The sequence below is a fragment of the Rattus norvegicus genome, chromosome 11 (assembly GCF_036323735.1).
Source record: "Rattus norvegicus strain BN/NHsdMcwi chromosome 11, GRCr8, whole genome shotgun sequence".
In the NCBI taxonomy this organism is placed as follows: Eukaryota; Metazoa; Chordata; class Mammalia; order Rodentia; family Muridae; genus Rattus; species Rattus norvegicus.
In genome coordinates, this window is record NC_086029.1 from 35,152,341 (window position 1) to 35,171,529 (window position 19,189).

The 19,189-nt window shown below is 35.7% G+C and overlaps 1 long non-coding RNA gene across 2 annotated transcripts; it reads left to right on the forward strand.

Moving 5' to 3' along the window:
* The first annotated feature begins 522 nt into the window (after nucleotides 1-522).
* LOC134480957 (uncharacterized) lies at nucleotides 523-10,357 on the forward strand. 2 transcript variants are annotated; one of them, XR_010056024.1, is made up of 4 exons: nucleotides 523-2,673; nucleotides 7,047-7,158; nucleotides 7,694-7,810; nucleotides 10,026-10,357. It is a non-coding gene; the product is annotated as an uncharacterized LOC134480957 (long non-coding RNA). The 2 variants fall into 2 exon arrangements; XR_010056023.1 differs by lacking the exon at nucleotides 523-2,673 and having other exon boundaries at nucleotides 5,676-7,810.
* Nucleotides 10,358-19,189: the final 8,832 nt, after the last annotated feature.

Here is a 19,189-nt window from a genome sequence, read left to right on the forward strand (position 1 = left end):
CAGCATAGAATATCTTATACCTGCAGGTGTCTGATATTCAGAGAGAAACAACAACAGAAAATGTTAGTTTAAATATGAATAATTTAACCAAGAATAGAACTATTCCACTATTTTGCATTAGAGCATGAAGCGTGCTGAGTGTGTGGATTTTGTTATGACACTTAGCTGTCTCTACTTTTCACTTGAAAAAGAACATTACAAAATCAAACGCTATTAGAAAAGTCTTCCTTTGAGAATGGCTGAAAGAAACTTTGACCCTTAAGTATATAGTGCGTCAGCAAATTTCTGCTGTGAGGAGATGTGAACTTAATGAGGTTTGGAGGACAGAGAATCTGCTTCAGGTAAAATGCAGGAAGGAGAACAGGTTCAAAAAACCTGTGCTTACAAGATACAACAGAAAAGAAAGGAAAAATATTATATGCAGAGAAATAAAAAACATGATGTACAGTATCCTCAAAATGAAATTCAGCATTTTATAATCACACATCTTGTTTCCTAGAAAACAAATTAAAAAGACATCTGCTGAAGATATATATTTTAATGGACACATGACACCTATTTCTGTCTTTTAGATATTACCAAAAAAGAGTAATTGTTGATTATTTTATTGGATATTGAAAGAATAAAAAATGCAGCTAAGAAGTCAGAAGTTAAAAAAAGCCCTAAATACCTCAAATTCCAGACCCTGCCCTCTACCTGTACTAGCTGACCATAAAGTTAGATTAAAATCTTAGAGAATAATCTTGAGAAGCAGGAAGCTTCTCCCAGGAACTGATGGACCATAAAGTAAACAATCTTGAGAAACAGGAAGCTCCTCCTTGTGATTTTTCACTGGTATTCTCGACATTTTCCAATGATGCCCTCCCTACCTGCTGGGGTTGAGGTTTCTTCCTTTAAATTCCCCTTGTCTTAGTTACTGGGGGTCGAACTCCACTGCCCCTGCATGGGATATGAGTCTCGACCTCAGTGCACTGGTTCCTATCAATAAACCTCATGTTTATTACAGCAAGAACGGTATCACGTGAGTTCTTGGGGGGTCGCATCATCCCGAGACTTGAGTGAGGGTCTCCCCGCTCTGGGGGTCTTTCAATATTTCCAACTTTATTTAACTAGATGTCGACATTAAAACCGCAGTTAGTGAAATTTATGTTTATCTTTATTATTTTTATATTTTCATGAAGAAGTTTCAGAAATAGTCACAGAAACATATTTATTCAATAGTGTGAGCTAGTGATTGTCAAATCCTATTGAATAATATTTTTATATGTAGTCTTTGAGAGAAGAGAGTCACATTGATGAATCTTCAGACACATATTAGCTATTAAATAGTGGGTTATGATATTGATACAATAAGATAGCAACAATTGAGTGATGAAAAATGGACTCTTGTGATCTCTACTTCAGTTGGTTTGCTCATTTCAGCTCTGAACGATATTGCTGCTCACCAACTCACTTACTGTTGTCCAGCAGACAGAGACATCGCTCTGTCCATGAAACTTATGTATTAAATTCACATTTTCTGTATATCTTCAAGGATACATTTAATTGTTGTTGCTGGTCTTCTGTGGTTTTGTTCTACATGCTACTGATATATCAGGATGGAAACAATCCTTTTATCCCGTCTTAATCATATTAAATATGTTTCCTTTTCCTTCTGGCTCTGTTCCATCATGTAGAATCTTAGAAGAAGGTGAAAATTGCTGAGGCCACTCTAACTGTATTTAACTACAGAAAAAAAAATTCCAAGGCAAAAAGTAAATAAGTCAGTAATTAAAGAATTATTTATGTTAATAAGTTTTTGGAATCTTTGAATCTACAAAGCTTAAAGAAAGTAAAAATTAAACACTACAGACACAGTGGAATATTTCCAGAATTATTTTCAAGAAATATAAGATTGAAAAACAAAAACCTTTTGAAAGGAAGATATTGAAGGCCCACATTTATAGTAAATCTGAGCTCTTTCTGTGGGAGCCTGTGAACATGGAGATAATGTAATTCTCATAGTAACCACTGTAATGTTTTTAATGAACAAATAGTTATTGACTTTTTCCTTTTTGAGAGATAGAGATTCAATTATTCAGTTAGTTGTTCTTCTTTTATCACTCAGGAGCTTTATTTGTAATGTATTCAGTGTGACCAACTCTTCTCTAGCTACTGACTTTTATCCCAGCCTGAAGAGGCAGGTTAGACACATTTTGTTTGTTTGTTTGTTTGTTTTTTTACTGTTCTTACTGCTTTTGATTTCTGTTGGTGGTGGTGGTGGTTGTTTTTGTTTTGTAGGGTCCCTTTTTGGTAGTTGGTTAATTTGAACCTTGAACTATTAATTTTATAAATATATCACATAAAGGCTTTTATTTTCTTTTAACTTAAAACTGAAATCTCACGTGAGAATTTTTGATGCTAGAGAACATAGTGTGCTTATTTTTCTACAGTTCCTAAACTCACTTTTTCAAATTCAGTTAGGAAATCCACAGGATTGCAAATCAGATCACAGCCATGATGTTGAAGAAGCAGTGAGGTAGTTATCCTAGTTAATTTTACCACTGATAATAGATTTTTTTCATAATCTTTCTAGATCTTGTGCTATTTAAAAACACAAGGAAGCAATGGAACTAACATGCCCACTAAGAGAAAGATGAAATTTCCATTTAGAAATGGGCATTGACAGCTAAGGTAACTACAGATCATCGATGTAATCAGTTACTTCCTTACCTAAACTTTGACTCCATTGATTAAATGCTTCATATTTCCTCTTCTTGCTATGCCACAGTCCTAACATTATTTCAGTTCTTCTAAGTTTGCCTAACTCTAATGAAACATTCCACGATATGATCCAACTCACAAATTCTTGTTACTTCTGCTCCACAAAAAGCTTATCTTAAAGATTGTACATGTTTGTACACTTTTGTAAACTTATCAGCTACAGGAAACCCCGTCAGATCTACCTCTCATGGACCAAAGAGACTCCACCCAGATAAGTGCATCTGCCTAAAGTTCCCACTAACTAAATATTTCAGAGGGTGGGGTTCCTCTGGGTTTCACATGTACATCTAAGAAAAGATGCTTCCACTTGGCTTGTTCCTTCTGATCAATCTACAGCCAACTCTTGTAAGACTGGACCAATATCTCCGTACCCATTTTCTTAGTATTGACAGAGATATGTCACACCCAAGCCAGCAGAAAGTAGTCAGAGATCATGACAACACTATTCCTGCTCCACCATTGCCTCTTTCTAATTTTTTCCCCTTGGTAAATTAAACCAAAAAGGGGGAGTGTTAGCATTTTGCTTAAACTCCACCCATAGTTACCTGGCAGCAGCCAGGTATGCCCGACTCACTATAAAAGGGGCTGCTTGCCCCCTGCTCTCTCTCTTTCTTCTCTTTTGCTCTTACCTTCCTACTACTGCTCTCTCCCCATTCCTGCACCCCTCTTCCTCTACATGCGCTCATGGCCTGCCTCTACTTCCCTTCCCTTCCCTTCCCTTCCCTTCCCTTCCCTTCCCTTCCCTTCCCTTCCCTTCCCTTCCCTTCCCTTCCCTTCCCTTCCCTTCTTCCCTTCCCTTCCTCCTCTCTTTCCCCCTCTTCCCCTTCCCTTCCCCTTCCCTTCCCTTCTCCCTCCCCTCCACCCCCCCTCTCTCTGCCTTTGCCTGCTAATACTACCCTCTTGACTCCCCTTCCCATGCCCTGAATAAACTCTATTCTATACTAAAAAAAAAAAGAGATTGCATATTTTCAAATGATATACCATTTTTTTATATACTTAATGTAAAATTAACTTATTGACTTGAAATTATTTGCATGGGTACAAGATATCCAAAATTGTGCTCATAAAACACACATTTTACTTTTTAACAAAGCAATATATTAATATACAGATGATAATAATATAAAAACATGACTCCATGCAAAAGACATACATGGACTGATTCACGTTCCATTCAATAACAAATTCATTATCAATTATGATGTTGTTGAATAAATTATAACTGGATTATTACTCATTTCTGTTTCTTGAATATTCATGCAGATATAATTAAATGTATTTAAGTATTTTGGGAACTTAAAATGAAACATTTTTATATTTATGATTGTATCCATTTTATGAATTCCCATACATTAATAGTTTTGAATTTTACTTCCTACAAATGCACAGGCTATAGCTTGCCCAATATACTTGACCATAAGTTTATGAAGCACAAGAGGAGCGGGTAAATAATCAAATATATCCACACTAGATATTTGACTTACTAACTACTTGATTTGGAAAACTATGAAAGTACTAGAGTCTTCCAACCAATACGAGTAATATAAAGATAATAGTACCACCGGGATTGCTGTTGAGACTCAATGAATCAATATATTTCTACTTGGTTAATGCTATCAATACATGCATAATTATTGCTATAGCCATCTAAGAGAAAAAGTTTTACATTTTCTACATTGAAGGGTTATCAGATTTTTTAACAGAGCAGAAAATATATATTTACAATGTGAAGAACACTAATTTTACAATATTTTTCCTCCTTTTATTCACTATCTTTATATTGAAAAAATCTTAGCTCTAAGGCATAAAAACTAGAGCTCCAATTTGGTCAATGAGCTCACCTTTGCCAAACCATAGTTTAGATAGCCACAGTCTCTGTAGTTTCTATAGAAGCAGAAGGAAAATTACTACAGCCACAGGGGAGAAAGTAATGAATCCTGCTGTTTTGTGAAGTATTTCTGATGGTGATCTCCTAGAATACATTTGTCTGACCAGTTGCTGTAAACTGAGTTCCAAACTCCATGTGGTAAACACTGGAAAAAAACAGAAATAGTGAGTAAATAGACATTAGGCACAATTAACGAGTTCAGTTTAGGGCAGTCTGTTATTCTGTATCATTATCTAGATTTGATTTTTGTTTTCATTCTTGTTTGTATGTTTATTTTTGATTGGAGATTTCATGTAATTTACCACCAATCTGACCTTTCAACTTTTGCATATGGACACATAACATAAAATTAGTGACTGTTCTTGTTCTTGCAAATTTATTCTAATATCAGGGAACTGATACAAGAATTATGTTAATATATTTATCCCCCAAAAGCTTGTTATGGTTAGACAAATGATCCTTAGCTGGGAGATCAAGAGTATTAGACAAACAATAAGAGAGTCCTAGCTAGTACTGCCTCTGTATATTGCACCTATAAGTTTCCACTCTCTTAAATAGAAGTCTTAAGAAGCATAATAAGCATGTCAGAACTTCCTCCTTGGGACATATGTATCATTGATAGGATATTAAATCCTAACTCATTGAAAAAGACACTCTTAGCTCTTAGAAGCCTGGTTTTATGTTTGTTTTCCAATGAGAATCAGAAAGGGACTGGATACGAAGCAGAGGAGAGGTAGGGAGGAAGTCGAAGGAGCAGAGGGATGGGTAAACTATAACCCAGTTATGGTATGCAAAAAAATAACATAACTTTCAATAGAAGGGAAAAGAAAACAAAAAAGAGGCTTTTCTAAGTCTATACCAACTACAATATTATTATGCCTCATGGTACAAGATGCTTGAAACTATTTGCACGCATTTGTTTTGCTGTTACTGTATTCGCTATTCACATTGCTGATTTTTTCAGACAGTAGAATGCTTCTCTTTGAACACAGGCACAGACTTACTTTTTCTTGACGCACGATGATAAGCTGAGGAAAACCTTGAAAAGGACAGTCAGCACCTCAGGTTGTTCATGCCATGAAATATTTGTACTGTACTCAACCTATGAAATGCTGCTTGATCTCATAAGTAGGAAGTTGTTTTTTTTTTAGGATCAAAAGATTTAGATCTGGAGCTATATAATTTCACAGTGCATACACAGCATTCCTCTTACAAAAATCTATAATGCGGTTTCCTTTTGTTCCTATAAGTAACAACTCTGGAGTAGGTGACTTATCGAAGCATATAAGTACCTTCCATGGAATTAATTTCCCTCTTTTTGCTCCCTTCCTTTGCTACCTGGGACACAGAAAAATACATACACAATAAGTAAAATAATATACACATAAAATAACATTTAAACAATGGTCATTATGTTAATACACATACACAGAAGACAATAATTAAATCTTTATATTTGATAATACATAAACAGTTATCTCAATACGACACAAATAATCATTAGAATGGAAACATTATTAGGGCAAAAACAAAGAGCAAATGCTTTCTGATATTTTTTTTCTCTGAGACTTTTCTCTATGAGCAAAAGCATACGGTCAACAAAAGCAAGATTTGACCAGTGGGTTCATGTCAAACATTAAAGCCCTTTTGAATTAGAATGAACAAACCATCATAGTGTGGAGAAAATAGTGATCACATCACTATCACTTAAAAACAGTTTAAATCCATGATGGGATATCACTTAAATTCAATTAGAATAGCTATTATAAAAAAGTGCTAGGATGTACATGGAGAAATGTAAGTTTATATACACCATAGATAACTATAAGTTAGCTTACCTACCAACCCAAATCAGTTTGGGTTTTCATTCAAAAGTAGAAAAACATCTATTATTTGACACATAATCTCAGGACTGGGAGATATAGACATATTCAAGAAAACATTCCTATTCCTATATTTACTCTAATATTGTTTAAGTGTAATTTGTTTATAAACACAAAATATATTATTCAACTTTAAACATAACTGAATATTTTTATTTGCAATAATATACATAGAAGAGAGGACATGTTGAGAGAAATGAGATGCATGCAGAAAGACAAATAAAATTTGTTTTATGTGGAAGACCAAGTGTTGGTGTCAGATAAATACATCAGTGGAATAGTGGGGACCAAGTAAATTCCTAGGTGATTTTATACTGTTGACATGACAAAGTTATGTCAGATGGATGGCAAAGACTTCCTCAGGTGCAAATATTGACTGCAAGAGCAGAAAATGTCCAGCACAGCTTCTTCCCCTGAAAATGTACAAATTTTCTTCTTTTAAGGTGTCTCTCATTCCTTCAGTGCAACAGTTAGGCAAATTCCTGAAACTTTGTTATTCATTTTAATTGTAGTGTGAATACCTTAATTGTGATTACATCAAATAAAGTACACTTGCATAGAATATCTGAATTGTGGCACACCCATAATATAATAGGAAAAGATCTGGAGGCATAAGACAGCAAGGTAAGGCTACACAACTCATTCATGTTTCTATTTCGTCCAAAAGAGTAAGATGAAAGTTGATAACTCATATTAATATTAATATGACTGACAGTCTTTTAATGAAAGTTTCAAAATCACAATTAGAAAATGTTTTGAATACTTTCTAGCCAAATAAGTTTAGAAGGCCTGAAATGGTAGAATTACTATTTGTGCAGACGTAGACATTACACATTATGCACATGTATTAAAATGTCATTCTGTACTCTCTATATATATATTTTCTGGATAGTTATATGTCAACTTGACACATGCTAAAGGCATCTGAGAGAAGAGGACCTCAATTTAGAAAATGAATTCACAAGATTGGGCTATAGGCAAAAAATGTATAATATTCCCTTAATTATTGATTTATGGATGAAAGACAGCCCATGGTGGTCAACTGTAATCTTTAGAATTGCAGTCTTGAATTCTATAAGAAAGAAGGCTAAACAAGCCGTGAAGAGAATGCCAGGGAGCAACACACCTGCATAAACTATGCATTTGCTTCTGCTGCCAGGTTTCCGTCTTGTTGGGATCCCACCCTGGCTGCATTTGATGATAAACTGTGATGTGGAAGAGGAAGCCAAAATTCCTTTCTTCAAGATGCATTTCATCACGTTTCATCTCACCAATGGTAGCCCTAAATAAGATCCCATGAATTTTTGTACTATATGGAATTTATAGAGATCTACCAGTGTAACTGAGTTGATTTTACCTCATAGACACAGTTATATGGTTGTCTGTAGACACATACACATTCAAAAACATATTTCAAGTCTCTGAATGGAATTTATATTTTTGATGATAAAATTATATTTTGTATCAGGGCCCTATTTAATAAGTGTAACTCTCATTCTTCATTAAAGAAGCCTTTCTTTGCAGCTGACTGAAACCATTACAGAAAACTACCACTGGTCAACAAACAGAAAACACACTTTGATATGGCCATACAAATGTAATCTACATTACAACTCCTGCACCTAACACGAAGACATTGCAGAAGAGAAGCTGAAAACATTGTAAGAGTCAGACTAAGCAATCTGCTCTGATTTTTTGTTTTTGTAGAAATTACAGTAAAATTATATCTATGATTCCTTGAGAAAAAAGTCTGGCTAATCAAAACTTGAACAATGTCAGAACAGAGAAGCTTCTGTTAAAAAAACACTCACTATACTTCTCGAATCCAAAACCTAGACAAAGAACAATAAACACCTCATAAAAGGTGAGAGAGGAGAATTTGCCTTACCCAAAGATGGATGTCCTAATACTGTTATTCACCAAGTGGAAAAGCCCTAAAATAATATACATACAAGCTAGGCTGTATAGCATCAGTAGGTTGTATTTATCATTTTATTTAAGTGTTTGAATATGTATAACAATAATAATAAAAACAACAGAGACATTGATTTGGACACATAGGATCAGTTAGACTACAGAACATATTGTCTGCAAAGTATTAAGTAACTAGTTTGTTTTAAAGCAATAATCAAATCGCTTTACTAAATTTTTATAATCAATAAAATAATTACGGCTGGAGAATTAGTTGCTGCCATGTGTGAAAACTTTGCATGTTTTGATTATCTTCTTTAACTCAAAGAAAGCATGCATCACACAATGATGTCACCATGATTTCAGAGACTTTGGTTGAACTTCAGTGAAACACACAATGATGTTGGACTAAGTTCAGTGAAAATTCTGGAAATGTCTTTGCTATGGCCATGTCTATAACTTATAGCATGAATGTTGTCCAAGAATGTTGAGGGAATCTTTTTCATAGACTGGTGTCAGGTTGTAGCATTATTAATGAACATAGGAGATGAAGGTTCTCTTATGGGTTTGTGATGGATGGTCATTTCCTTTTATTTCATTTTTCTGCATTTCTCTCTTAGTAAATGCTGAGAATGGTAATCAATTCCCTCATATTGCCAGAGTCTACTTTATATTGAAGGCTGTTTGGATAGGAGCTTGCCAGCCCTTTCCAATAAAATTCTGCTGTCAAGATGTCAATTAAAGTAAAATTTGTCAAACAACATGTCTAGAAGCTGGATTAATGTTAATTATGGCCAGACATAGACACCTACACTGATATGTAGATTTTTTTCTCTATAATCATAATTTACTACATCCCAGTGATTCAGATGCAAATACATCTCATGTAAATAGCATATGTTTGTAGAGACTTCATAAATTCTTTAATGGACTCTCTGTTCTTAAATGCATTGGAAATAATCACTAAGGATGTTGTAACTGTTGAAGTATGGGTAAAAGTATTTATTTCTAACATTATCTGTGCATTTACATAGTTATAGATGTTTGACAGTCAGACATGGGAGCTTTGATTTGAGATAACAGATGTGTGGCTCCTGAAGTCCTGTTTTTTCCTACTCCTTTAATCTTCACCCTTTGCCTAAGAAAACATAGTCTTGTATGTGGCTGTATAACTGCTCTTGGAAAGTCTATTTCTGTGGTTTTCATATGTTTAACAACATTTGTAATTTACACTAATATTACAAACTAAAATTGAAGTCTAACTTAGAACATAAAACACAAAGATATCTATAAAGAACAAAATTTTATAACCTGTGTGTATGAACAAAATTTGTTGTTCATAATTATTCTAATATATTTTTATTTTCTAATCAGATAAATGAAATTCAAATTCAAATTTAAAACAAAAACTTGGATGAAACCAAATTTAGATTAAAATAAAATAAAAATTGTATTATAGCAAGATTGGATAAGAATAAGCAAAATTTTTAAAAAGCCTTTTAGAAGTAACTATACAAAATGTCTTTCCCAATATTGATGTTTTTATTGCATCTATTCGTATTCTATTGTTGATTTAACAGGAAACCCAGGAGTTAGTGCAACTCAAGAAAGATGGCCATGTGAAAAGAAGGTTTATTTGAAGAGATACAACATCTCAATGATACCTGAAGAGGAAGTTACAAATGAAAAATCAATGTTCTGTGCTGCATGGATTCCCTCCATAATACTGTAGAACTTGTTGTCCCAGGAGGGAAGATGCAGAGGGGGAGGGTAGCACACTCTCAGACACAAGAGGAAAGGGGCTCCAAGGTGGGGCAACATTGGGTTGTAAATAAATAGAATACTTAATTAAAATATAATAAAATGAAAGTAACATGCCAATAAAGAGATAATAAATATTTTTAACAAATTATACTTATGATAGCAATAATTTAAAATAAAAAAGTTATAGATGAGAGCAAAATGGGTAAAATCTGTGATTAAAATTCCAAATGTCTTATGAAAGTTAGATATTCCTAATACATCCATATGTAACCTTGTGAGGTATTAAAGTACATGCATGTAAAACTTTGATATTGTGTACATGATACAAAAATATATTATTATGTGTATATATATTATGAAATATATATTCATATATATAATGGAAATAAAACTTAATTTTAATTATATAAAGTATTTGTAATTATTAGTTTTCCAAAACAGTATATTATCTCATGAAAATAAATACAGTACAATTTTAACAGAGAAAAAAATTGCATTGTTTTTAAACAACTGGAAAAACCCCAAATGAGAATAATTCTGATTCTCATTTTATTATTTTTACAAATTATGATTGATAATACTTGAAATATGCATGTCTCCAAACAAGTATAAATTATTTCACATAATTCATATCTTATTTCAATTTCACTCAATGGATAAGAAGATTCAAATAATTTTATGCCTCTCAGGCAAATATAGTCTGTCTCAGTGTCACGAATGACAAACTATAATTTGCACTAAATCTATTACTACATCCATTCTACAAACATTAATATCACTTGGAACATTAATATTTTCTTTAAGTAATAAATGTTGTTAGCTTTATTGGTTCTTAACTTTTCCTTGCACCTTCTGTGAGCTAATCCCTTTAAATTGGAATGTTGAAAGATCGTACAACATGCTTCTGCACTCATTTAAACCATTTACAGAGGAAATTAAAAAAATCATCAGATCCTTCTACAAAAGCTTATACTCAACAAAACTGGAAAATCTAGATGAAATGGATGGTTTTCTAGACAGATGCCACATTTCAAGCCCATATCCCATAAGGAAATAGAAGTCATTAAGAACCTCCCAAGCAAAAAAGCCCAGAGCCATAAGATTTAGTTTGAATTCTACCAGACCTTCAAAGAAGACCTGATACCACTATTCCTCAAAATATTTCATAAAATAGTAACAGAAGGAACACTACCTAATTCATTCTATGAAGCCACAATTACTCTAACAACTAAACCACACAAGGACAAATAAGAGAACTTCAGACCAATCTCAATTATGAATACTGATGCAAACATACTCAATAAAATTCTTACAAACCAAATCATTCTCCTTCTATTTGAATATTAAGCTTAGGCTGTCCCTCATTATTGGCAAAATATTGTGTGGTCAGCAATTATCAGGCTTTTCTCAATTTGGACATATCCTGGATTCTGTGATGTGTCGGATTGTCATACAGGTGAAGGAAGTTACAAGATAGAATGAGGTGTGTCATTGGATGAGAAGGAAGGATGGGTGGGAGAAAAGTCTGAGGGAAGAGGAGGAGACAGGAGTGGAAGGAGACAGGAGACTGGAGGAGACAGCTGAAGAAGTCAGAGAGAGAACATTCAGGCTGATGTTAAGATTCTACTGTGTATTTACAGGTTGTTATGAATATTCTTAAGGGATGGATGTGTATAGGGCTTTGTATGTATAGGTGTGCAATTAAATCTGATCAATCAGAACAGAGGTTATTGTGTTGTGTGTTCTTTCATGTAGCGATTTAAGTTTAAGCGAGTGTGTGGAGGCTATATACACTGGACCACCATGGAGTTGGGATTTGTGTTTCTGGCAAGATATCTACCAGATATCTGGGGCACTGCAGTGCCAGACCTAGAGGGGGTAAAAGACAGCCCATTTTTTATACTTTTACAACAACAGATGGCGAACTAATGTGTGGACGAGAATCCACTAAAAATCCTGAGTTGAGAGAAAGGTTTTGTTTTCTGAGTAAGAGAAAGCCAGCACCATGTTGAGTCATGTGATGTCTCAAGCCTGGGAACTTTAACAAAGAAACAGAAACAGCTGGGTTGACAGGATGTAGGTGTCCTGCTGTGTGATAAGTAGGTACAGCTCAGAGAGTTAGAGACAAAAGCTGCTTTTTAAAGGAAGTCTTTCAGGATATTCATATTCCTTCTAATGTGACCTCCACGGGAATTTGGGGTTGAGATCCTTGTTAGACAAGCTACTTCTTAATGACAGGTATTATTAGAAGCTGATTCAGAGTGTTTTAAGGAGAGTCAGAGATTACCTGAATCATGTGGGGATTTTCATCTATGGTTTGGATAAAAATCCGAGGCTCCTTGTAGAGAATGTAACAGATTGATATATTTTGGGCTAAAGTTCTGGTTTGATAAGTTGCTTGTTGATATTGGAATTGATAGAAGGTGTTTAGTTTGTTTTATGAATTGCCCTGCTAAAGGCCATGTGGCTTGTTGATGCTGGCTAATGAGGGTTTGTGGTCACTTTTGATATTTACCACAACAGGAAGCTCAGATTCTCTTAACAGGAATTTTGGGTTAATTTCCTGATATGATAGAATACAAAAGCCTATCAGGCTCACACAGGAAGTAAGCTAGTGTTGAGCTTACTTCCTTTTTTAAAAATTGTTTAATGTTCATAATGGGTGTGATATTGAGTTTTATGGTTATATTATTACACTGGGAGAAAGAGCAAGATACTTTTCTAGTTACAGATGAAGGAGCACAGTATTCTGGGAAAAAGGTTTTGTTTTTGTGTTTTTAAAAAGTGTGCTAAGACTGAACCCCCAGTGAACTAGACTGTTGGGGGGAGGGCGACAATGGGGGGAGGGTTGGGAGGGGAACACCCATAAGGAAGGGGAGGGGGGAGGGGGATGTTTGCCTTGAAACCGGGAAAGGGAATAACACTCGAAATGTATATAAGAAATACTCAAGTTAATAAAAAAAAAGTGTGCTTAAGCTCTGGAAACCTCACAGAGTCATATTGATCAGATTTGAGAGAGGGAGACTGCCTAAAAAACTAGATTCAAGAGAATCAAACAAAAAAAGATATCTCGACAGTGGTAGAGCGCTTGCCTAGCAAGCGCAAGGCCCTGGGTTCGGTCCCCAGCTCCAGAAAAAAAAAAAGATATCTCAAACCGGGAAAGGGAATAACACTCGAAATGTATATAAGAAATACTCAAGTTAATAAAAAAAAAAAAAGTTAGTATAATATTAACAGTAAAAAAAAAAAAAAGATATCTCAATTCTAAACTTTTGTCTTGAGAGTTGTATTTTACAGAGTGTGCCTACTTGGATTCCTGGTCTCAAGGACTTACAGCTGGGTCCAGTCAGGACACATCTGGTTACAGTATTTGCTTCATTCTTCCTACCCTTTATCCCCAAGGATATCTCAACGCACATGTACAACTTGAAGAAGTTATAGAAGAGTTGTTGACCCAATTCCCTGGACTTTTGGAGGGTTGAACGTGGTTATTCTAAGATTGTTTTATGAGAAATCTAGAAATAGTTGTAATTTAACATGAAGAAATTAGCTAGATTGAGTTGTACAGTCATAGTCTCATTTGTTAACTAAGCTAAAATCATATCTTTGCTGTGGTATAAAATTTATTTCTTAAAAAAGTTTAAAAATAAAAGGTTTAGAGCCAGTCCTTCTATTGATGCCATTACAAACTTTTGAGTTGATTACACATGTGAGTTAAGGGCCAAATAGCAAATCCATGGCTCTAAGTTTGTTCAAGATAATAAGATAGTTAAGGGACAATAGTCCAGATTACCTTATATAGATAGATGGTTTTTAAAACTGTCAGAAATTCACAAAATATGAGATATAAAGTTATTTATCTTTGGTTGAAACACATCTGCTCTTAACAGTTCCCCTTTGGCAGATTTATCAAAGAAATTGAACATCTCTATCTCCAGGTGAGGTAATACTTTGTGTCTAGGCAGTCACTGGGCAGAAACTGCCTGTTTCATTTGCAGACTAATACTGTCCAAAAGAAACACCTTACGCAGAATAGTCGACTAATAATTTTGCCAAGCCAGAATTATCAGCGCTTCAAGACTTCTACATTTCAAGATTCTGTCAGTTGATTTTGGGCCAAAAGGCTGAAGACTTGAGCTCACATTTTGCCTACAGAGGAATATGCTATTAGAGATTTGTCTTACTACCTCTCAGTTCTGGAAGCTGTGTTAGGCTTCTTCTGTGTATAGATAATTGGTCATTCTCAGATTTCTGACGGGGTTGAAGACTGATGATAGTCTCATAACCTATCAGGCTGTTTAACTCTAAAAGTATATATTTTATTAGATAGTTATCAGATAGTATACAAGCTAACTAGGATATAACATAGATTTTAAGCCGTTCTTTAGCTAGAATAGATAACTAAATGTTCTGTTTAACTGATAAATTGTTGGACTGGGTGTTAGATATATTTTATGCTATCAGTTACAAAATGATAATAATTGTGCTCAGCTTATATTTGAAAGAAAAGTTTTTTTTTAAATTAGACAAAAAGGGTGAAATGTGGGATGATGTCACAGGTGAAGGCAGGTACAAGATAGAATGAGGCCTGTCATTGGATGAGAAGGAAGGATGGGTGGGAGAAACGTTTGAGGGAAGAGGAGGAGACAGGAATGGAAGGAGAGAAGAGAAGCCACCGAGAGAACATGCAGGCTGATGTGAAGATTCTACTGTGCATTTATAGGTTTTTGTGAATATTCTTAAAGGATGGATGTGTATAGGGCTTTGTATGTTTAGGTGGACAATTATAGCTTATCAATTGGAAGAAAGGTTACTGTGTTGTGTGTTCTATCATATAGCGGTTTAAGTTTAAGACAGTGCGTGGAGGCTATATACACTGGGCCACCACAGAGTTGGGATGTGTCATTCTGACACACTATCTACCAGATATCTTGGGACACTGCAGTGCAGGACCTAGTGGGGGATAAAAGACAGCATTTTATTTTTCTATAATTTTACAACAACAGTGATGTTTCATAGACATCAGGGTTGACTTTAGCTCTAGATCAGAAAAGAAAATTAATATATGTTCATTACTATTTACAGCAAAAATAAACTTAGTGGAATTTCTCAGTTACAGTATCTTTTACCACACATTTATTCTAAAATAGCTATATGGCTGGCCCCTGTGGATACACAAGTTGTATTAAAGTTATATATTTCTCTTTCATAGCTTGGTGGAGTCAACCTATAATTAAGAATTTAAAAATTAGTATTTATCTTTTCCTTTATGTCTATTACTTTTTTGTTCACCTTTCCTTGCATTCGTCAATAAGATAACAACTAGAAATGATAATTTCCCAGAGTCCAAAATCCTTATCAGTCATGAGCATTTTCTTTTCCTTTCTTTTTTTTCTTTTTTTTTTTTATTAAGTTAAGTATTTCTTATTCACATTTCGAATGTCATTCCCTTTCCCGGTTTCCCGGCCAACATCCCCGTAACCCCACCCCTTCCCCTTCCTTGTGGGTGTTCCCCCCCACCCATCCTCACCCCATTACCGCCCTCCCCCCAACAATCCCGTTCACTGGGGGATCAGTCTTATCAGGACCAAGGGCTTCCCCTTCCACTGGTGATCTTACTAGTCTATTCATTGCTACCTATGAGGTTGGAGCCCAGGGTCAGTCCATGTATAGTCTTTGGGTAGTGGCTTAGTCCCTGGAAGCTCTGGTTGGTTGGCATTGTTGTTCATATGGGGTCTCGAGCCCGTTCAAGCTCTTCCAGTCCTTTCTCTGATTCCTTCAATGGAGGTCCCGTTCTCAGTTCAGTGGTTTGCTGCTGGCATTCACCTATGTATTTGCTATATTCTGGCTGTGTCTCTCAGAAGAGATCTACATCCAGTTCCTGTCGGCTTGCACTTCTTTCCTTCATCCATCTTATCTAGTTTGGAGGCTGTATATGTATAGGCCACATGTGGGGCAGGCTCTGAATGGGTGGTCCTTCTGCCTCTGTTTTAATCTTTGCCTCTCTATTCCCTGCCAAGGGTATTCTTGTTCCCCTTTTAAAGAAGGAGTGAAGCATTCACATTTTGATCATCCGTCTTGAGTTTCATGTGTTCTAGGCATCTAGGGCAATTCAAGCATTTGAGCTAATAGCCACTTATCAATGAGTGCATACCATGTGTGTTTTTCTGTGATTGGGTTACCTCATTCACGATGATATTTTCCAGTTCCCTCCATTTGCCTATGAATTTCATAAAGTCATTTTTGATAGCTGAGTAATATTCCATTGTGTAGATGTACCACATTTTTGTATCCATTCCTCTGTTGAAGGGCATCTGGGTTCTTTCCAGCTTCTGGCTATTATAAATAAGGCTGCTATGAACATAGTGGAGCATGTGTCTTTGTTATATGTTGGGGCATCTTTTGGGTATATGCCCAAGAGAGGTATAGCTGGATCCTCAGGTAGTTCAATGTCCAATTTTCTGAGGAACCTCCAAACTGATTTCCAGGATGGTTGTACCAGTCTGCAATCCCACCAACAATGGAGGAGTGTTCCTCTTTCTCCACATCCTCGCCAGCATTTGCTGTCACCTGAGTTTTTGATCTTAGCCATTCTCACTTGTGTAAGGTGAAATCTCAGGGTTGTTTTGATTTGTATTTCCCTTATGACTAAAGATGTTGAATATTTCTCTAGGTGTTTCTCAGCCATTCGGCATTCCTCAGCTGTGAATTCTTTGTTTAGTTCAGAACCTCATTTTTAATAGGGTTATTTGTCTCCCTGAGGTCTAACTTTTTGAGTTCTTTGTATATTTTGGATATAAGGCCTCTATCTGTTGTAGGATTGGTAAAGATCTTTTCCCAATCTGTTGGTTGTCGTTTTGTCCTAACCACAGTGTCCTTTGCCTTACAGAAGCTTTGCAGTTTTATGAGATCCCATTTGTTGATTTTTGATCTTAGAGCATAAGCAATTGGTGTTTTGTTCAGGAAATTTTTTCCAGTGCCCATGTGTTCAAGATGCTTCCCCAGTTTTTCTTCTATTAGTTTGAGTGTATCTGGTTTGATGTGGAGGTCCTTGATCCACTTGGAGCATTTTCAAAATGGTAATTTTGACTTCACAATGTATCTGAAATTTCGTCTGAAACCACACCAACATCTCATCTTCACAGCGATTTCTACTGAAACTTACCTAATACTCTTTACCATTCTTCCACAGGGTCCTGCAGGTTAGCTTGTTCCATTCTCAGTGACGCCCAAATGAGTTCATTTTTTTCTTTAGTTTTTCTTAAATTTAAGCTATGTTCCCGATAGATTATTACTTAGCTAAATTGTCATTGTTACAACAAAAAAGGCTTAACAAACAATCGTCGTTTATATTTGTACAATCTAACCTGTGTAAGTAAATTCGGTGCAAGTATCTGCTTCTGCCTCAGTCAACTGCTTGTTAGACCTGTTAAAGGACAGCCTTGCTAGGCTCCTGACTGTAAGCACACCAAAGTGTCAGTAATAGTGTCAGACCTTGGAATCCCCCACCATCCCCCAAGATGGATGCCAAGTTGGGCTTTTCACAGGACCTCTTTTCCTTCAGTCTCTTCTCCATTTTTGTTCCTACAGTTCTTTCAGACAAGAACAATTTTGGGTCAGAGTTTTTTACTGTGGATGGCAACCCCATCCCTCCACATGATGTTCTACTGGAGGTGGACTATATGGACTGATGGGCATTTCATCTAAGGTCCCTCCCTTTAAGTACTGAGAGTCTGTCCTGTCCCATGTCTCTGGTACATTCCCCTTACCCCCAACCCCACAAGATTGCATATTTTCATTCATTCTGCTGGCCCTTAGGGCTTGTCTCCTGTCCCTCCCCCACCCATACTTGATCATGTTACCCTTTCCCTCTCCCCTTTCCTCTCCTGACTCCTTCTCCCTCACAAGTGGATTGAAAGCATCATCACTTAGGCCCTCTACTTGTTAACCTTCCTGAGTTCTTTGGATTGTGTCCTGGATATTCTGGACTTCTCTTCTACTTGTCAGTGAGTACATACCATGCTTGTCATTTTGGCTCTATAGTGTCGCACTCAGGATGATATTTTCTAGTTTCATCCATTTGCCTGCAAAACTCATGATGTCCTCATTCTTAAAAGGTGAATAGTATTCCATTCTGTAAATGAACCACATTTTCTGTATTCTACTGTAGAACATCTGGGTTGTCTGAAGGTTCCTCAGAAAATTGAAATTAGATCTACCTGAATACCCAGCTATACCATTCTTGGGCGTATATATACAAAAGATGCCTCATAATACCAGACGAGCACATGCTCCACCATGTTCATAGCAGCCTTATCTGTGATAGCCAGAAGCTGAAAACTACCTAGATGAATATTGAATTTTATGTATTTATGTTTGACACTGGAGATTCATCCTGAGGCTGAATGCTGAGATTGTCCTCTGGGTTGGATTTTCAGACTTTTTTCTTCTTTTAGCTGAGCCTCAACTCACAGCTTCCTAGATAGAGTAGCCTTATATCATGCTGTAGCTCTCATAGGTTTTGAACTGTGGTCCTTCCTAACTCCCTATAATAACTTTTGTTTCAAGTCTACGCCTTCTGACCCCACTGAAAAGATAGAAATAATCAACCCTGTAGAACACTGTGTTTAGCTACATGAGAAGATTAAATCTAATAAAAGTAGATATGTAGAACATTGAAGAATGTTAATGCAATTTTGTTCCAATGTCAATTCATGATTTGTTCTGATTTCAGGAAGGATGTTGATGAAATGGAGGTATATGGAGGTAGATATCCACTTTATAGATAGATAAATTTTAGAGGTTGCAATGGGGTGGTTGGGAACTTATACTTAATTTGCAGACAGAATCTGGATAAATTTTACTGGAGTGTGAAATGGCTTATCACAGGACTACAAGCTTAGAAAGTAAGAAAATTTGGAGGATGGATAAGGAAAAGAAAGGTTTAAATAAGGCTGTTCTGGAACCAGAAATATGGCAC